Raw genomic sequence first — 21045 nt, forward strand, 5'->3', positions numbered from 1 at the left:
TGCTGAAGGAATTTCCAGTTTCAAATGATTATTAAACAGCAGCACAAACTGAAATCAGCAGCCCTTCCTTCAGATGCACTCAGTGCCTGAATTCACTCAGTCATTTCATTCAAGTGGACTTACTGTAGAGCAAGAGTTAGGGTTTGGTTTAGGGCTGGTTACTTGTAATTAAAGGGTTAGTTCACCCAAAAATCAAAATTCTGTCATTTATTACTTACCCTCATGCCGTTTTACAGCTGTAAGACAACTTTAAAATTCAGTATTTCCATTAAATGTGACCCCAAACCACAAAACCAGTCACATGGGTATATTTGTAGCAATAGCCAACAATACACTGTATGATGTATGTCAAAATTATGCAATATTAAGTAAAGATCATGTTCTATTAAGATATTTTGTCCATTATTTTAGTCTGTTATATTGAAACAAATCAGTCTAAACTTTGAGCATGTGAACTTTCTACAGAAGCTGAAACGTCAAGATATGACGTGATATATTTTTAAAAACATACGAATAACGAATAATAATACCAATAATAAAAAATAATCACTCCAAAATTTTAAAATATACAATCTACTCCACTTTACTGCAAACTTCACTTGATCTTGTGTTTCTGGTGTCCCACATTCACATGTGTATGAAAGGAAGTCAGTGGAAGGAGAAGTCTGCTGTGAACGGCCCTTAAAGGTGCCCTTGATTCAAAAAAATTGAATTTACCTCGGCATAGTTAAATAACAAGAGTTCAGTACATGGAAAAGACATACAGTGAGTCTCAAACTCCATTGTTTCCTCCTTCTTATATAAATCTCATTTGTTTAAAAGACCTCAGAAGAACAGGCAAATCTCAACATAACACCGACTGTTACGTAACAGTCGGGGGCTCTGCCCCCAATATTTGCATATGCCATTGCCAGCTCTTATTCAAGCCATTAGAAAGGGCAGAACGTCTGGATGTGCACAGCTGAATCATCAGACTAGGTAAGCAAGCAAGGACAATATCAAAAAATGGAAGATGGAGCAATAAAAACTGACATGATCATGATAACATGATATTTTTAGTGATATTTGTAAATTGTCTTTCTAAATGTTTTGTTAGCATGTTGCTAATGTACTGTTAAATGTGGTTAAAGTTACCATCGTTTCTTACTGTATTCACGGAGACAATAGCCGTCGTTATTTTAATTTTTAAACACTTGCAGTCTGTATAATGCATAAACACAACTTCATTCTTTATAAATCTCTCCAACAGTGTAGCATTAGCCGTTAGCCACGGAGCACAGCCTCAAACTCATAGAGAATCAACCGTTAACATCCAAATAAATACTTTACTCACATAATTCGAAGCATGCATACAGCATGCATGACGAACATCTTGTAAAGATCCATTTGAGGGTTATATTAGCTGTGTGAACTTTGTAAATGCGCTGTAATATAGTTGAGAGCTGGTGTGGCAGGGAAGACGCGATTGGCAGGGGGCGGGGTCAAGTGTAAATCAGTGCATTGTTAATGATGCCCCAAAATAGGCAGTTAAAAAAATTAATAAAAAAAAAAACTATGGGGTATTTTGAGCTGAAACTTCACAGACACATTCAGGAGACACTTTAGACTTATATTACATCTTTTAAAAACATGTTCTAGGTGACCTTTAATAATTACAGTTTTAGGAAAATAAATTAAATATCAAATGTCAAAATATGGTTGTTAATAACACATTAGATCATTTTGTCATTGACTGAAAATATTACAGAGCAATGTTTTCTTTATTTTCTTAATATTATTTATAATGAATTATTAAGAATTATTTAAGGGAAGGTGGCAGAGCAGCGATTTGGGAAATTCTGTAGCCAGAAGACGTCCATTCAGTGCTGATTGTCTTAATTCAGTAAATCTTGATGTAAAAACATTTGAAATTGGAGTCAGATTAAACGAGCAGCTAAAGTAAAATTGAGACTAATTTCTAAAATTAAGTGAACTTTACAGGAGCGCTGAAAAGACGTACACACATTATACCTTCACCAGACCACTGGATTCTGTCGTTGGAACGACAGCTGGTCCTTTACGATTGGAAGATTAATGTTAAAGTTTCAGGGACATATGCAACTAATTTATGCAAATGCTTCAAAATGATCGGAATGTTTTGTAGCAGTCGTCTATTCGCCTTATTCACCTGGCATGATTCGCCTTGAATCACCATTTTGAAAACTCGAACGCCGTTGAGGGGTACACAAACCCGGAAGTTGGACTCCGATGCGGTACTATCAATGGAAACAACTCTGTGGACTATGAATCTTGCCATTTTTACGCATGATTTGACAGTTTATTTTAATAAATATTAAAAACATAAAAGGTGTGCATCATAGCCGACATGTAGATGAACACTTTACAGTTGGTTTTATGACTAAATTATTCCCTTCAAATGTTATTGAGCTTTAAATTATGACATATTTATGAGCGTATTATAAAGTAATGTAAAATAGCAATTTTTACTCATGATTTGACAGTTTATTTTAATAAATATTATAAATATAAAAAGGTGTGCATCATAGCTGACACCTAGATGAACACTTTACAGTTGGTTTTATGGCTGTTAATTATTCCCTTCAAATGTTATTGAAGTTAGAATCATGCATACCAATGTCCGATGTAACTAAGAGACAGTCCCTAAATTTGCGAATATCAAACGTCCAACGTCAAACCAACTTCATGCCAGTGACCAGGATCCCTTCTGATATTTTTTACCCACGATCGACGTAGTCCCTTATCATCTGGAGAACGGTTAAAGGTTTGTCCTCTGTTGGATTTTTCCTGTGTGACGAAGTGCACTGGGGAACACAGCAGTGCGGCCGCTAATAAGAGAAATCGCAACGCGAGAATTCCTGGAAGTGGTAGGTGTACCCCTCAAGCTCCTTAGAACGTTCGAGGTGAATAAGGCGAATCACAACAAGTCTCAATTTAATGACCTTTAACTTCATATTTCTCTCTTTAAATTATTTTGATTTACTGAAAATGAAATTACTTTTTTCTTTTATTTCAGAGCTGATGGAAGTGAAGGAGGAGAGTGAAGAACTGAGTGAAGTGGAGGAGGAACATCATGACAAACCTGGAGAAAAACCTTTGAGTCACTCAAAGACTAAAAATACATTTCTAAAGAAAAGAAGAGCCAAGAAATCTACAACCTGCACTCAGTGTGGAAAGAGTTTGTCAACCAGACAACATCTTAAGATTCACATGAGGATTCACACTGGAGAGAAGTTGTTCACCTGTGATCAGTGTGGGAAGAGCTTCAGTCAATCATCACACCTTAAAGCACACATGAGGATTCACACTGGAGAGAAGCCATTCACCTGTGATCAGTGTGGGAAGAGATTCACACGAAAAGGACATCTTAAGGAACACATGAAGATCCACACTGGAGAGAGACCGTTCACTTGTGATCAATGTGGGAAGAGCTTCAAACAAAAAGGAGATCTTAAGAGTCATATGAAAGTTCACACTGGAGAGAAGCCACACACATGTGATCAATGTGACAAATCATTTCTAGGGTCATCAGCCCTGAAGAGACACCTGAGAGTTCATACAAAGGAGAAGCCACATTCATGTTCTATTCTGCCATATTTAAATGAACATGAGAAAATTCATACTGTTGTGAGAGAGTATGTGTGCTTTGAGTGTGAGAAAACTTTTACTAAAGTAAACAATTTAAAAGTGCACCAGAGAATTCACACTGGAGAAAAACCTTACAAGTGTCCATACTGTGATAATAGATTCAGCGGGTCATCAAATCTGAAAACACATGAGAGGATCCACACTGGAGAAAAACCTTACAAGTGTTCACACTGTGACAACAGATTCAGTGATTCATCACATCTGAAAACACATGAGAGGATCCACACTGGAGAAAAACCTTACAATTGTTCACAGTGTGACAAGAGATTCAGTCAGTTAGCACATCTGAAAAGACATGAGATGATCCACAGCACAGAGAAGCCGCACACGTGTGATCAGTGTGGAAAGAGTTTCACTATTAAAAGTCACCTGAAGATACACTTGAAGATCCATGCAGTGGAGAAACCACATCACCACAGTCTGAAATCATGATAAGTAGTTCATCTTTATTGCTGAGAAAAAATGTCTCTTCTGTGTAAGTTAGATACAGCCAAATCTCTCATCTCCACATATAGTTGGCGCTGTTGCTCTGTGGCTGCTGTTGAATTATCCAGGTTGTGGATGAGGAGCGACCCTGAAATGCCTCATTCATTCATAGTTAGCCGTTTCTCAATATGCGTTCTTGTCTGTGTTCTTGTGAAACGTCATCAGTCGCTGTCCAAGTACTGTTCCAGTTCAAAGTTCACATCTAGCCAAGTAAATCCCTGGATGTGTTCTTGAGCCGCCCCTTTTATTGAGGATGCATCAAGAGGTGACTTGCGCAGACTTGAGTCAGCCAGGTATCCCAGAATGCATCTCACACTAACCAGCAAGCGTCAATAGTAATTTAAACACATTACTGTTTTTATGTCATGATATGTAGAATTAAGAGTATTCAGGCAAGAATGTACTGGTTTAATGCTCAAATTTGTGGTTTATTGATAAAATGTAGCACCTATTTGGAGTTGTAAGATCCAGGCAATCACCGGGCGCTCAGCGCTCATGTACCCCGCCGAGAACAGCCTAACCTCGGCTAATCCTTCTGACGTTTGCCGCTGGCTCTGATGTCTCTGTAGTGCTTAAACATAATATAATTCATCTTTTGTAAATCTAACGGGTGATCTTTGGTCTCATAAATCTATAATTTGTTTAACTAAAAGTGAAATCTCATAACTTATAGTTTGCTGTTGTAGCCTACTAGAGCGCTGACTTTGTATGTTTGACTGAATCATTTGCTTTATTTTTTATTGTAGCTTCTTATTAGGGCTGGGCGATATATCGCATGCGATTCTCACGCGCATTTCGTCAGTAAAGCCGGTTCCCTGATTACCGCTAAATCGCCATCACCTGCTTTCAAATGGAGCGCCTTTTAATAGACAGAGCCGTAGTTCACGGACAAGCCACGCAAAATCGGGTTCATTATCGAAGGCGATTCATCTTCGATAGCAGGTGATGGCGATTTAGCGGTAATCAGGGAACCGGCTTTACTGATGAAATGCGCGTGAGAATCGCATGCGATATATCGCCCAGCCCTACTTCTTATACCTTTTGCTAATACTTTTATAATTGGCTATTGTTGGCCATTAAAACTGACATGTAACAAAAAGAGTCAGGGGTTGTTTTATATTTGCAGACTATATGCACCTATTGCCACATATTTTTTAAAATAGAAATGAAAAGAGGAAGAACTGTGTTTTATAGTTAGTTTGGTAATAACTATACATGCAGTGAGGATTGCCTAAATAAGGCAGGCTACACAAATAAATAAATAAATTGTATTTCCATATAAGATCATCATTTCACTTTCTCTAAAAACTTTCTCATTTCCTTTCTTTCTGCAACGTGTATGAATGTGTATGAATGTTTGTGCGAGTTTGTGTTAGATTAGTTTGTATTAGAATAATCAAAGTCTCTTGTAGATTTTAAAAGAAAGTGTCTTGTATTTTGTGTTCAAAAATTTAATGTCTTAAACTGTCGATCCTGTTACTGAGCTATTAATTAGGGTTTTCACAATAGTTGGATATTCACATCCGCTACGAGAGCTTATTGTGGTCCGAGCAGATGAACGCTGGACGATTCAGTTGCTCGGTTGTAAACTAAATGACTCTTTATAATTCCCTATAAATTAATTATTTAATTTGAACTGATTTTGGTCCTACAGTATGGTCTTGGCCACCGTGCTGCAGCTCAGTTTCAGGGTCTTGGCAATCTTCTTATAGCCTACGCCATCTTTACGTAGAACAATTCCTTTGTTTAGATCCTCAGAGAGTTCTTTGCCATGAGGTGCCATGTTGAACTTCCAGTGACCAGTATGAGAGAGTGAGATTGATAACACCAAATTTAACACACCTGCTCCCCATTTACATCTGAGACCTTGTAACGAGTCACATGACACCGGCGAGAGAAAATGGCTAATTGGGCCCAATTTGGACATTTTTACTTAGAGGTGTACTCACTTTTGTGGCCAACAGTTCAGACATTAATGGCTGTGTGTTGAGTTATTTTGAGGGGACAGCAAATTTACACTGTTATTCAAGCTGTACACTCACTACATTACATTGTAGTGTAAGTTGTTTGTAACTATTTCTGAGTGCTTTTTGAAGTGTGTTTCAGGTCATTGTCCTGCTGGAATACCCATGACCTCTGGTGGAGACTTTTTTATGCCTTTGTGTCAGCAGTGGGTAACAATCCTTTGTTGTAATTGTCCATTAATTTTGCTTTTCCGTCCATGTCCAGGGAGGTTAACTACAGTGCCATGGGCTGTAAACCTCTTGATGATATTACGCACAGTGGACACAGGAACATTAAAGTCCCCCTGTAGTAAATTATTTTACCTTAAAACTCATCTTTGATCACTAAAATGACATTTAAAAAAAAATTCAAGTGAAAAAAATTTCTTCATACTTTAAAATAGCTTGACTGTAACTCTATACCCTTGCCTCATTTAATATACACAGATAAATGAATATGCAAATTAGCCCCGCCTCCACTCACTCGCGGCGGCTCGGTGAGTATAGGCTATTGTTGCTGCAGTGACGATTTGTTGTTTGTGTCTTCTCCGTACATGAAATGAATGCACATCCTTGAATGAGTGCGGATTTCCAGGGTATTTACTTGAACTCATCAGGTAGGCTAATATCTATGGTTTGATCCATTCCAGAGGAGCCAAAATCAGAATTTATAATGGACTGAATATCTCTCTCAGAACTTGACGTGTGATTCCACACTGACTGAATATGCACATGAATCACAGTCACATGCTCACGCTCAGAGCAATATTGTTTTAGCTATGTTTTATAGTATTAAAGTATTTAGAAGGACAAAAACATGAACTTTATTGGCTTTACTTCAAGTCAGCTATACTTAACTTTGGCGTGAGCCGCTATGCGCTCGCACACTTGGCACAGCACTTGTGACGGTTCTGTCATTAATTAATATGGATTAATATGATTAGCCTTTTGCTTGACTACGTTATCAAACAGCTAATAATGTGTTGCTTAATGTTACACAAACCATGTTCCTGTTCGAGAGTCAGACAGCTGCCTTCTAACAATCAGTATACTTTCAAACACTTTGAACAACTCAGAACGTCAGTGGAGAAAGGAATATAGTTCATCATAATATCTTAATAGACTCGCTATATTGATAAATCTACACAATTTTTCATATCAACAGAATATATACCGGGATAACCTGGCTTCTCTCGAGACTTTCCTGCTTCAGAGCTCTCTTAGTTAATGATATGCTAAAGCCCGCCAGCAACATTGTTGTGATTGGTTACGAGGTAGTCTGTGACATCACAAACACCACCGATTTCAAACCGTGGGTTTTTGATTTACTGCAGTTTTAAACATAAAATACTCAGCAATGGTGCTGACTTATGAATTTGCATATGGTTTGACTTAAAGCATATTAAAAACACTACATAGATATATAAACAACATTAAAAACTTGATTTTCACCACAGGAGGGCTTTAAGATCTCTGGAGTTGGACTTGTATCCTTGAGATTGTCCATGTTTTTCCACAATTTTTTTCTTTACACTTCTTTCCTTTCTTCACTTCATCCTCAGTGAGAGACACAACACAAAGGTTTAGTCAACTTTTCTCCACTTTAACTGGCTGCAAGTGTGATATAGCCACATGTGTCTAAATACAAATTACAGGAGCAATTATTTCTTGAAATTTTGTCAAGATGCCAATAATTTTTTCCAGTCCATTTTTTAGTTCTGTGAAATTCTCAAGTTTGAGAATTGGTGCTAGAACCACTGTCCCTCTGCCCTCATCGGCTGAGGTGCCCGAGACCTTCTCGACCCCCTCCTCTCCCTTTGACAGGATTTCCATTAAAGTGTTCCGTTATCACTCCGCTAAAGATCCACTAATTCTGTAAATCCGCTCCGTGTTTTCCCGCTCGCTGCCCAGCATCACTGAGAAGGGTCTGGCTGCAGACATGCAATCTCAGACATGCATGCGCAGTCCAACACATGCATTCTCAGACACGCATGCGCACTCAGATACATGCAGTCTCAGCCGCACTTGCGCAGTCCAACACGTGTTCTCAATCACGCATGCGCAGTCCGACACACATTCTCAGCAGCTCGTGGACACGCAGAAACAGACACATGCGTTTAATGCACATACAGGCTACTTGTAAGTATATTTATGTACAATTTTTGTACAATTTTTTTGTGTAAATTAAAAGAGTTGTTCATTATTTGGTAAATGTTATCAAAAACGATCCTGATATTTATCTGGTATATCTCACATGCACAGGTGTTGGCGGTATGCACGTGTTTAGAGGAGTCGACGACCATTAAATAATTGATGTAAGTACATTATATTTACCTCGTTCATACAAGATTAGCTAGATGTAAAATTGTTGTTTAATCTATAAGATAATGTTATCGAAACTGTCCTGATATTTATCTGATGTATCCCGTCATGCTATCGGGTATCATTTCTTCATCCAGTAAATTAGTGAAGATCTTAATTTTGTTTAGGCATTGAAAAAATGTACTGTTTTACTGGCTCTTGTTTGGGTCTGTTGTTTTGAAAAGTGACAGAGAAGTTTGCAGGTGACCTACTCTTTATAATTGTTGTTTAGATGGGGTGTTACTTAAAATTATTTAAAATAAAGATGGAATAACAAGTCATCTTAATGTTAAAATGGTTCTTCAAATCGAGAGATACATGGAATACTAACAAACAGATGACAAACGTTCAAAGAATATTATACACAAGAATTATTTTCATTTTCGTCTCTTCAATTTATGCTTACAGATGCATCAATCAATAGTTCTAGCTGGTGTAAATCAGCTGATATCAAAATGCACATCTTGTTGCACATTGTATCATTGCCCCTTGTGCCCTTCACTGAAGCCAATGACTCAGAAGAAAGTTCAGGCTCACTGGACAGTCCATATTAAAAATGCAATCTTTTTCCAAGGTAAGATGGGTGTGATAAGTTTTTTTTTGTAAGCACTTCAAAAAGGGTACTAATAAGCAAAAGAGAGACTGTTCAAGACATATTTCAAACATTCTTGCACACACTATCAAACTCTCTCTTGACCGTTAGTGTAATGTCTCTCACACTCTATCAAAGATTTTCATGCATGCTATCAAACTCTCATTCATTACTATACTATTTCTCATACACTATCAAAGCTTTCACCCAAACTCATTCACAAACATACTATCATCTCTCTCACTATCAAGCTCATTGTCTGTGTATCATCCTTTTCTTTTCTTTTTTTTAACATTCAAGATGTTTATTTATCTTCTGCCCCTGAACAAAAAACAAGACAAAAAAAAATTAAGGTAGCGTGTATGAGAGTACAATTTGAAAAAATTTCTTGAACATCCTCTCAATAATTTCTAGACAAAAGAGTATGCAAATGCCATTTGGCCTGCAGAACAGAGGCCCATTATCATTGCCCTACTTGCAGTAAAACTGTTCTTAGAAGAAACGCAATGAAGGCTCACCTGCATCGGCTCCTTGTATATCGACACCTACACCTTCACTGGCTCTGTGCTGCTCCTCACCTGCGCCAGGACCTGCATCGGCTCCTTGTATATTGTTATTGATAGCCACGCCCTGTCTCATTAGAATAATGCAACTTTGAGACTGAAAGTACATTTCCTGTCTGCAAGAGTAACAGATTAAAAAAAAGACACAACTACAGAAATTAATTTGAAAATGTTTATTGAAATATATAAGAGACAAAATAGTAACAAATAGACAGATTGGTATTTGTTTGTACAAGAATGGTATATTTGTGCGAAAATAATATTTGTTTGTAAGAGAATGGTATATTTGTACGAGATTAATATTTGTTTGTACGAGAATGATATATTTGTGCGAAAATAATATTTGTTTGTACGAGAATGGTATATTTGTACGAGATTAATATTTGTTTGTACGAGAATGGTATTTTTGTACGAGATTGATATTTATGTAAACAGAGATGATCAGGTGATCAGGTAAACAAAAGATGTGATCACATCAAAACAATGTAGAAGAGAAAAGAGTCCAATAGCATACATATATTAACCATTAAAGAATGAACAGACAACTGGTATTGTAATGCCTTTATTATAGTATATATTAATTACTTGCTAAGAATGACAGACAACTGGTATTGTAATGCCTTTATTGCATGTACTAATCACTTATTAAAGAATGAAAAACAACTGCTATTATAATGCATTTGTTAGTAACATGTTAGTAGGTTAGAAAGGAAATAACGTATTAGAAAGAAGGGCAATCTTACCGTCGAAGGATGTCTTGATCAGAAGCACAGGATGCAGCAGAGAAGAGTCCAGAACAAAGAGACGAGGCCTCTATATATAGACTCAGATAAGGGAAATTCCCAAGAAGATGACATCAAGTGGTCAGATAGTCTATAAAAGGCTGGACCATGAAGAGAACAGGAGGGGCTGCTTCACACCTGAGGCTGTACCTCCGACACCAGAACCAGCTGATGATGCCTCCATCGCTGATATTGCCTTGACTGAAGAACTTTTCAATACTTATACTTTATTTAATTACTTGTATAGAATGTTAGTAGAATATATGTAATGTTAGTAGTATTAATGTAATAAATAAATTAACTTATAACTTTATAACTAAACTCAGCCTCATGTGGCATTAATTTAAGTCGTTGAGCCTGAACAGACCACAGAGAAGTCTTCTGTCTGATTGTAAGTATTTTTTAAAATGCTTATAATTTAGGTCAGATTTGACTTTCTTACCTAACCTGAGAACAATAAAAATAAGGTAAAGGTGCCTAGAGACGCATAACTTACCTGAGATGATAACAATTTTTTTTGTGAATGTGACATGGGCGGGTCCTTGTTTGTTACTGACATTTTAGTTTGCTTTCAGCAACTACCGACAAGAGTCGGCAGCCTGTCAGAAAATCGCGCCACAGAAAAAATTGCATGTCATGTGACTTAACCAAAGCACATCATTGGCTAAACTAAGGTCTTCTCTTACCAACAAAAAAACAAGAATGTTCTCTTAAAGAGACGGTGGCAAGGAAATGAACACAAAGAGTATGTTGCCATATGGCAACACTATGCGGTAGAGGGTTAACCTTGCATTTGCAAATATTGCTTTTTTTATTTTATTTTTTAGCTCAGCTACATACTGGACATAGAGAAGCCTGCAAAGGAGCTGATCATTCGAACAGCAAAGGCGTGTCTGACCCGTGCAGATTTTTGGACCTTAGGATTAAACCGAGACATTGAGTCTACTGTAAGATAAGATATTGGTTGTTTTACATTTGATAAAATTTTCTATGTGTATTGTTACAAGTGAAGAGTTCAGATGCATAATCCTCTTAAAGTCATCTGAAATTTAGCTCTAAAATTTGCGTTTTTATCAAGCTCATATGTCTCTGTTCAGTTAATTCACTTTAATGGCAATGAGCAGGGATGGGCAGTATTTCAGATACATGTATTTAAAATACGTATTTGAAATACAAAATACTATTTTGTATTTTAAAGCCTTTGGAAAAAATCTAATGTAATTTGTATTTAAATACATTTAAGATGAGTATTTTTGTATTTTCAAAATACTCAAAATACTTTGAGACAGTCAACCTCTTTATCAGGGTGTTGTTTTCATGCATCAACTAGTTCAGACCAGACACGCCCCTCTCCCCCAACCCCAACATTCATGCACGTGAGCCGCAGCTGTACAACCCAGCCTTTGATCGGCAACTTTTCTGGAATAAGGTGAGGATGTGCTACTTGTTGATTCAAGGTGCTACAGAGGATCTTTTCATCGACTGAGAAACCAAAGACTGTTAGTGAGTTTTTGAAATGAGCGCATGCGTAAGAACAGCCCCCCTCCATCACAGCATTTCGAGGGAACGCCTCCCAAAACTCGTGCACAAGTATGTTTGTTTACCACCGGCATTCGCTGTGTCGCGTTAGAGGATTCATTATGTCAAAACATCCATTTTAGTACCTTTAAAGTAGCTTGTCAAATGTGTTTGAAGCATTAACGTTACTGCATGTTAGGGATGGATGATATCATATGACAATATCGTAGATTCGTAGCGATGATATAAATTGTGAATCGATGGAACTTTTTCTAAATCGTTTACATAGATAGGACTTTCCGCTTTCTCTTTAGCTTTGTGCAGTTGAGGCCTTGTTTATACTTTCGCAATTCGCATGGCTTTACGCCATGAACCTGCTGTCTGCGCGCGCTCCTCAGTAAACCTACGAGGCTTTTATGCTTGACGTGCTCTCCGTTGTATAATTCTGTGAAACGACAGAGGACGACTCTGAGTAATTGTTCTCCAAACCACCAAAAAGCAGCGATGAGAGGAAGTAGTTTGCCGAATAATTTGTCAAACACCTCTTATACTATGTCAAACACTCGTCTCGTGAGAAGTTTGTGAATAAATGGATTTCTTCACATGTAAACTGATTAGGTTGTGGGTCATTTTGACGACACGTGAAAAAGTTTTTTGTACACTTCTTAAAGGGGTGGTTACGTGTTTTTTTTCTAGGCTTGATTGTGTTTTGGGGGCACAGTTTAACATGTCTTAATGCTTCGTTTTTTTTTAAAAACGCTGTATTTTTCATATATTTTACCTTTATTCTACACCTCTGTTTCCATTGTCATATGAACGGCTCGTTTGACTTCCTGCTTCTATGAAGCCACTCCCTCCGACATACGCAATGTGCTCAGATTGGTCAGCAGGTTGGTAACTGGCCCAGTGTATTGTGATTCGCTGAAGCGTCCGGAAACGCCACGCCCCTTAGCATCCGTTGTTACGCGCTTAGGTGGAATGTAAATAATGGCGCCTATATTGCTGTATCAAATTGAGCCGAATCAGACCCAGATGAAGAGGAAAAAGCAGAACCTCTGCAATCACAGCTTTTAAAGGACGTTTATGAATGGTATTTCATTTAGTATTTGTGTCAAAGCGTTTAGATATGCTGTCACTGCTGTTTGTTAGCTTTCAATATACAGTTTGATCCTGATTAAAGCTTTACTGTAGCTGAATACATGACTGAGTAGTTGCATTTTTGTAAAGGTAGCGTTTAATTTATAGCATGAACAACTGTTTGTCTATGAACAGAGAAGTTTGTTGGTGTTTGTTGCTCTAGAACTTAGCTAACTGGCTAGCAGAAACGAGTTGCTCTTTGTATATGTCCTTGATGCATTAAACAGAACTATAACATTACATTTAAAAGACATGTAGTTACAAACAATAAAACGTACTTACAGTTTGAAGCCAATAAACAGCAGTTTCTGTTTTTAAAGTGGGAACTGCTTCTTTCAGTAAAAGCTTTTGTGTAAATCCAGCATTGAACTCGTGTAGTTTCTGGAAACTGTCTTCAGCGCCACATCCAGTGTGAAAATATCACAGATTATAATGGGTTCTATATCTTTTGACGCGTCGCGTCACACAGCTTGCGTTCGGTGTAAACAACTCTTCCGCTTCCATTATACGTGCGACATGGCCTTGCCCACTTTGTTGCGTGTTCCCGGGGGCGTGTTTATGTTAATAGCAAGGGTTTATGATGTCACCAACCCGGGAAGAAGCTCGTTGTAGTCCAAACGGGTCGTTTTTGTAGGCATTAAACTGCCATAACTTTAAAAGACAATATCTCCGTTTGCATTGAGCTTTCAGCGCTGTAACTTTGCAGATACTGTTTATGCTCCAGCAGCAACATTGCACACTAACTAAAGTTAAAAAAGTGAAATAGCATGCAACCACCCCTTTAAACCCTAACCAAATAATCAAGTTAAACCCAGTAAACTTGAAATTGTGACTTGTGACATTAGAACAAAACATATTAATATGATAACATATGTATAACACTAAATTGAACAATACTGTGTTATATATGTTTTTGAATTCATTAATTATTTTATTTCAATTAACGATTGTATTAAACACCGACCATTACTTTTATTCATTATTTCTGCTATGCAGGCTCATTTTGTAAATGTAATCATTTTAAATTTTACAAACATGGTGCTTTATGAAAATGTAACTGGACACATTTCCAAATTGTGATTGTTTACCCATCTATGCAAATGTTTGTTTATGTAGAGACTAAATAAGTAGGTTATTCATTGTCTGTCTCCATCAGTTTAGTGTAGTGATTGTGTGCATTTGTGATGACAATGATGAAATATACACTACACTTTTAGTTTTATTGTTCACCAAAAAAAGTGCCAAATGATTTCTAATTTTTTTTTTTATTTTAGATAAACTTTATATTTTCTAATTATGTATACAGAAACAAATAAACTTTACATTAAATAAATATAAAAGTTATTATACTACTTGCGTAAAAAAAGCATCAAAAGAGTTTGAAATTCAGTTTTTGCTGTGGTATCAAAACTGATAGTGATAATTGTGAAACCATGCCATATATTGTTACTGTCAATTAAAAAAATTAAGATTTTGGTCATATCACCCATCCCTATTCTTTGCTATAAAGCAGAAAAGGTTCCCACAGTTGTTACAGTACAGAAGGGACAGAGACAGTCTTTAACAGGAGATGGAGCTTTATTGAGAACCAATATGAGTTAAGGCAGAAGTGCAGGTGAGTGATACGTGAAGTTGTGCAGGTTCTTGAAGTGCAGAATGAGTCCTTTGTGGTTTCAGATGGAGTGGAACTTGAAGATGGAGACAATGGAGACGAGGAGCACTCACACAGAGAGGAGATAACACACGAGGAGAATACTGGAGACAGGTAAGTAGATCACTGGGAGTCCTTAAGGTAAGCATACAGGTAAGTTAATGCAAACGAGACCGGACATAGAGTGATGTGTGTGAGTGCCCTTTATGCTGGTAGTGAAAAAAGGTGGCCGTCCTCTTGCACGTGGGGCAGGTCTGTCAGGGTGATTGGCGTGGAAGGTAAGTAGTAGGTTGGGATCAAGGATGTCGTTCCTGGGGACCCAAGAGCGCTCTTCAGGGCCATATCCCTCCCAGTCCACCAGATATTCCAACTGGCCACCACGGCGCCGGGAGTCCAAGATGTCATGTACCTCGTAAGCAGCTCCATCTTCCATGATGAGTGGAAGGGGGGTTCAGTGGCTGCCACGTCAGGCCCTGTGGAGACAGAAACAGAGGGATGGTGAGGTTTGAGGAGAGATACGTGGAAGGTAGGATATATACGATACTGTGAAGGTAGTTGAAGCTGATAGGTAACCGGGTTGATCTGCTTGATGATCGTGAATGGGCCAATGAACCTGGGATGCAGTCGGGTGTCTCGTGTGGACAGCCAGACCTTCTGTCCAGGTTGGTAGGTGGGAGCGACGAAGGTCGGCCGTCATCCTGCGTCTGCGCAGGGCTCGCTGCAGATGGTGGTGCTCTGAGTCCCAGACCCTCTCGCTCTCTCGGAACCAGTAATCCACAGCTGGGACGTCCGATGGTTCCCCGGTCCACGGGAACAGTGGGGGTTGGTAGCCGAGCACGCACTGGAATGGAATGAGTCCTGTGGATGGCTGACGCGGGGAGTTCTGTGCGTACTTGGCCCAACCCAAATACTGGTTCCAAGAGTTCTCGTGGTCGTGGCAGAAGGTACGGAGGAAGCGGCCGATTTCCTGGATCTTTCTTTCAGTCTGCCCGTTCGACTGTGGATGGTAGCCAGACGATAGACTGACGGTCACACCTAGGAGCGAGTGGAAGGCCTTCCATACTCGGGAGATGAACTGGGGTCCTCTTTCCGAGACGATATCCTCCGGTAATCCGAAGTACCTGAACACGTGATTGAACATTAGTTCCGCTGTCTCCATGGCAGTGGGCAAACCTCTTAGTGGAATTAGACGACATGACTTGGAGAATCGATCGATGATGACTAGGATGCAGGTACAACCTTCGGATGCAGGGCAGATCGGTTACGAAGTCCACTCCTAGGTGTGACCAGGGTCGGTTAGGAACGGGCAGAGGATGGAGCTTGCCGGATGGAAGATGGCGTGGGCTCTTGGATGGTCCGGTCCGGTCTTCTGTTACAGTACAGAAGGGACAGAGACAGTCTTTAACAGGAGATGGAGCTTTATTGAGAACCAGTATGAGTTAAGGCAGAAGTGCAGGTGAGTGATACGTGAAGTTGTGCAGGTTCTTGAAGTGCAGAATGATGATGGAGTCCTTTTGGTTTCAGATGGAGTGGAACTTGACGATGGAGACGAGGAGCACTCACACAGAGAGGAGATAACACATGAGGAGAATACTGGAGACAGGTAAGTAGATCACTGGGAGTCCTTAAGGTAAGCATACAGGTAAGTTAATGCAAACGAGACCGGACATAGAGTGATGTGTGTGAGTGCTCTTTATGCTGGTAGTGATGAGGTGCAGGTGTCGGTGATCAGTACTCCGGTGATTGGGTGCGCTGTGATTGGTGAGCGGTGGAGCCTGACGTGTCTGTGACAACAGTTTTACAGGTTTCTTTAGTAGTGTTCACCATAAGTAATAGACTACATTGTAACCTTGTCAGAAGTAAGTATATAAATGGCTGCTATTTTGCACTACATAAGTTTATTTGTAATTACCAACAAGGAAGCAAGCACATAAGAAAGAGAGAGAGAGAGAATGACAGAGAGAGCAGAAATGAGGTAAGGAATTAAAAGTCAGTAGGCCTGTGTAGTTTCTTAATTCACTGTGACTATTTATAATTAGCTTAACAAATTATATATAAAACATTCAGTGTCTAAACATTCAGGGTTTTTTTTTGTAGTTTTTTATTTCCTACAGGGCAGGGGAAGGGAAGAGGTATATAAAATTAAAACGAAAGTTTCTAAGTAGTTGCACACATCTAAATGCTTTTTGGCATTCAGAATAGGCCCAGATAGATTTCAGCCTAATAGGGATACCTGCACTGAATCTTCAATTTCACATGTATTTTGTGTATTTTCAAAATACAAAATACTGTATTTGTATTTAAATACATTTTCCCACACAGTATTTTGTATTTGTATTTTAAATATATTTCCATGTATTTACGCCCATCTCTCTGTGTGTGTCATGATTCCAGCATTTGGAAAAATAATTTATGAGTTATCAGATTTCATTAGTGATTTCAAAACATTAAATTTAATCGAAAGCTTGGCAAACAGCTTTCAAGAATTTGATGTTTCCCCATTCAAAGAGACAGGAGTTGCACTTCAGGCACAAAACCATCTTATGGAATAATTCAGATATTAAAATTAGTCTTCTTTGACAGATGGCTTAATAAAAACATAATTATATGTCTGATGAAAGCTTTCCTGTCCCATGAGTCATGCTCAAAACAACTTTAACAGTTATGTTTGGGAGGTGTTTCGCTTCTAAGTAAAGAATGTAATAATACATTTATTCGTCAACTTTCTCAATCTCGAAACCCAATTTCTCGAAAAGGGAAGTTTTTTGGTGTTCTAAAATAGAAAACATTCAGTGGAGGAAAACATAGTTATTACCATATAAATACTGTATACCCAATAGAGTGAAAGAAGTGCATTTTAAAATTTTAAATAATATATACCCTTGTAATGCTCTTGTGTCAATTTTTATTATGTAGCTTGATATAAAAAAAAGAAAGTGAAGATATTTGTCATTTATTTCTCTCATGTAATGTTTCATCACTTTTCTGGAAAGATGTGAGTTCCTATTGTTTTTCTAAAGTTAATATGAACTGTAATTTACACAAGTTTGTTTGCTTTTTTGAAAACCAAAACAAAGTTTTGACATTGCAGCTAACTTGTCTTGTTCTTTTCTTCTTCTACAGGACAACCTGATGGATATTTATTAAAACGAAATTATTTTTTTTAATTAAAATAAGTTATTTTAATACATAAATCAATTTATTTTTAATTAATTGTATTAATTAAAATAATAAATGTTTTGAAATGAAATAATTGTAAATGAATTTTATGTAATGAACTTATTTTAATTGTTTTTATTTGAATGAACTTATTTTAATTCAATTGTATTTATTATAATGTTTTTAAATCTATTTTAATAAATTGTATTAATATATTTAATTGAAATTATTTAATTGTATTTATGTATTGAAATTAACTATTTTTTAATAAACCAAATATTACCGTTAATTAATGAATTCATAATTCATTTTATGCACTATGAGTTGTATTTATTATAATAATGGATGTATTGAAATTAACCTTTTTTTCCCATTTTATTATTGTTGGTATTCTTTAGTGATGTATTACTTAATTAAATGTTTATAAAATGAGGGGAAAATTAAAGGAAAAGTAATAGAATTTTAAACCTACACAATTTAGATGACCGTTATCAGCTTTTCGGCATGTGATCGATTTATAACCAATGAGACTGCGGGATCTTTGCGTTACGTAGGAAATCTGGTTCTCTTGCCCGTGATCTCGCTTCTGTCAGGTAAGTTAAGCGTCATAAACTTTGAGTTGTCTTTTCAAATTCGCAAAAATCATCAAAATATTGGTGAATGAATTGATTTTTATGTAAAAACATACCCATTTTAGCTTGTACATGAGTATTACTTGTTGCGGTTCAAACTATAAAGCGGCGACGAGCCACTACCGTTATTCTCTGAGGTAACGTTAATCTGAGATAATTTAACTAAATTTTATCTTTTGAAACTTAAATGTTAACTAATCGACTAGGATAAGTTTACATTCCTTTTGTTGTCAATTTTTATTTATTATTGCTATGAAAGGATGTTGGTTAAGTCGATGAACGTACATATAGCTAATAAACATGTCTTCGTTACAAACGGACAGCTTCACAAAAAAACACGATGTATTTACATGTATGTTTTTTTTGCTTTACATCATTACAAAAGTAAAGTTACTTTGAAAGGCTTGGCTGCGAGTGCGAGCGTGCGAGCTCTCTTTCACATGCCCTGTCGTGTGCACTGCACCGTCTGAGAGAGAAGAAGACCCGCAGGTGCAGCATAAGGTAAAGTCTCTGGACTCTGAGACTGGATTAATGGTTGTCCTGAGATGTGCCATTTCATACTCTGAGAGCGGAGAATCAACCTAAGGGACCACTACACCAGTGTTCTCCGCAAGGGGGTAAGTCTCGTCTTGAAGCAAAATGTCTTTTTTAATTCACTACTATCATACCTCAGAGTTTGATTAAACATCGACTGCATGCTGTGCAATTCCCATTTCCCACAACTGATTGGGGGAAAGATTTTGTTCCGTGCGGATTGAATGGTCATTCCATGCCTCTGTAAAAGTATTCTCTTTGGAGGCGTGGAAAAAACACATAATGGGCACAGAGGTAAATGGAATTGGATGGAAGCAGAGAGCCACTGTCTTCCAAACCATGTAGAATGTCATAATACACGTTTGAAACGGACATCCACACGTCTTTCCACAACCGTTCAATCCTAAAAGCAAGACGACAACCTTTTATAAATAAAAAATAATCATAAAAAACTTAATTACCCATCCTAAAAAACAAAACAAAAAAAACAAAACCTACCTTTGATTATGAACGCTTTTGCCTGAAATGAAGCTTCCCCTGCCGCAGCCTTTAACTGTGAACATCCACCTCGCGATGTCCACATTTTCTACTCCTTGGTCTGCTCTTACCCTACATGTTAAGACAGACAGTAAGAAAACGACAAAAACAGTAAAGTTAAGCAAGTTTAAAGAGTTCAAGTTTTAAATGTTTGATCAAATGTTTGATGAGCATTTTAAGACTATGCTGTCTGTCTGTCTATGTAGATAGATGTACTCAAATGTACATGCATACCGTGAGGGAACTTGTGCTTTCCTACTGCCTCGAGGAAGTAACCTAGAGCAGTCTCTGCCCTGTTGTTGGTTGCAGCCCTCAGATACATGACCTGATGAATAATGCGTTTTGTAAAGTTATTGGCATCTACAAAATTGTATGACAACATATTTACACAATTATTTAATGACTGTATAGACTCAATTTATCACTAACCTTTCTTGAGTAGCCATCTATGCCCCCAAATATTTCTAAGCCATATCTGATTATAAAAAAAGAACATCTTATCCACACAGGTACCTAAACAGTTCTGAAAACAGAATAAATATCTAGCTGTACAAGTAACATCTACAAAAATAATTTAACCTTCCTGATCAGCTTGTGGTTGGTGTCCAAATGCACGAGGGAGGTGCCTGAACTGAATAGGATCTTCTCACAATATGTCCAAGTTGTGATATTCTAGCGAGAACTCCAGCTGAATCCACTCTATTCATAGAGTCCCAGACTCTGCTCCATTGGACTCGATGACCAAGAGCTTTCAAGTGTCCTCTCATCATTCTGTAACCGGAGTTTTGATTGTAACCACAAGATTGTCTAGCTCTTCGTCCGTCAGGTGACTGTATGTTCCCCTCACTGTAATGCCAAACTCGTGCATTCTTCGTTCCACAGTTCGTGTTGACATACCAAGCAGTTTAGAAATGCAAGGTACAGTCAGACCAAGTTCAATTAAATGTCTGAGGTGCTGCTCAGATACAATTAGTTTGGGACGTCCCGCTGGTCCAGCAATTTCACTCACAACAACTGAAGAGGTACGTCTCGTGTCCAGTCGGTTAGAAAGCACAGAACACAGGTGCGAAAGACACTGCATTACCTCTTGAGGCATATGTACACGACTTTTGTGTGCAGTGATCAATGTCAAGCCATTTGTGCAAATAAAATGTAAATAGTCCAGGTCCAGAGGCAAGCGCTGCATGGCTTCCTGTAATCGCGACAATAGTCGCTCTAAAAGCAGCCTTGACACTGCCTGTGAATATACATGAAATATTAAGTGAAATTATCAAACCAAATTAAAGCGAGCAGTTAATGCACCTATAATATATCACATTTAACCCATTAACAATGATTATGTTCAATTACCTGAGATTGTCCGACATTTGCCAGCTGACATTAATTATTCATCTTCACACCTGTACGAATTAGCCACAGCATCC

The 21045-nt window shown here is 37.8% G+C and overlaps 1 long non-coding RNA gene and 1 pseudogene across 1 annotated transcript; both read left to right on the forward strand.

Annotated features, from left to right (window-relative positions):
- Positions 1-3077: 3077 nt before the first annotated feature.
- The window catches only part of LOC125263307, a 50778-nt pseudogene continuing 32810 nt past the window's right edge, over positions 3078-21045 (forward strand).
- On the forward strand, positions 7417-10216 carry LOC125263546. Its single transcript, XR_007183841.1, has 2 exons — positions 7417-8470; positions 8925-10216. It is a non-coding gene; the product is annotated as an uncharacterized LOC125263546 (long non-coding RNA).

This window comes from Megalobrama amblycephala, linkage group LG1 (genome assembly GCF_018812025.1).
Source record: "Megalobrama amblycephala isolate DHTTF-2021 linkage group LG1, ASM1881202v1, whole genome shotgun sequence".
In the NCBI taxonomy this organism is placed as follows: Eukaryota; Metazoa; Chordata; class Actinopteri; order Cypriniformes; family Xenocyprididae; genus Megalobrama; species Megalobrama amblycephala.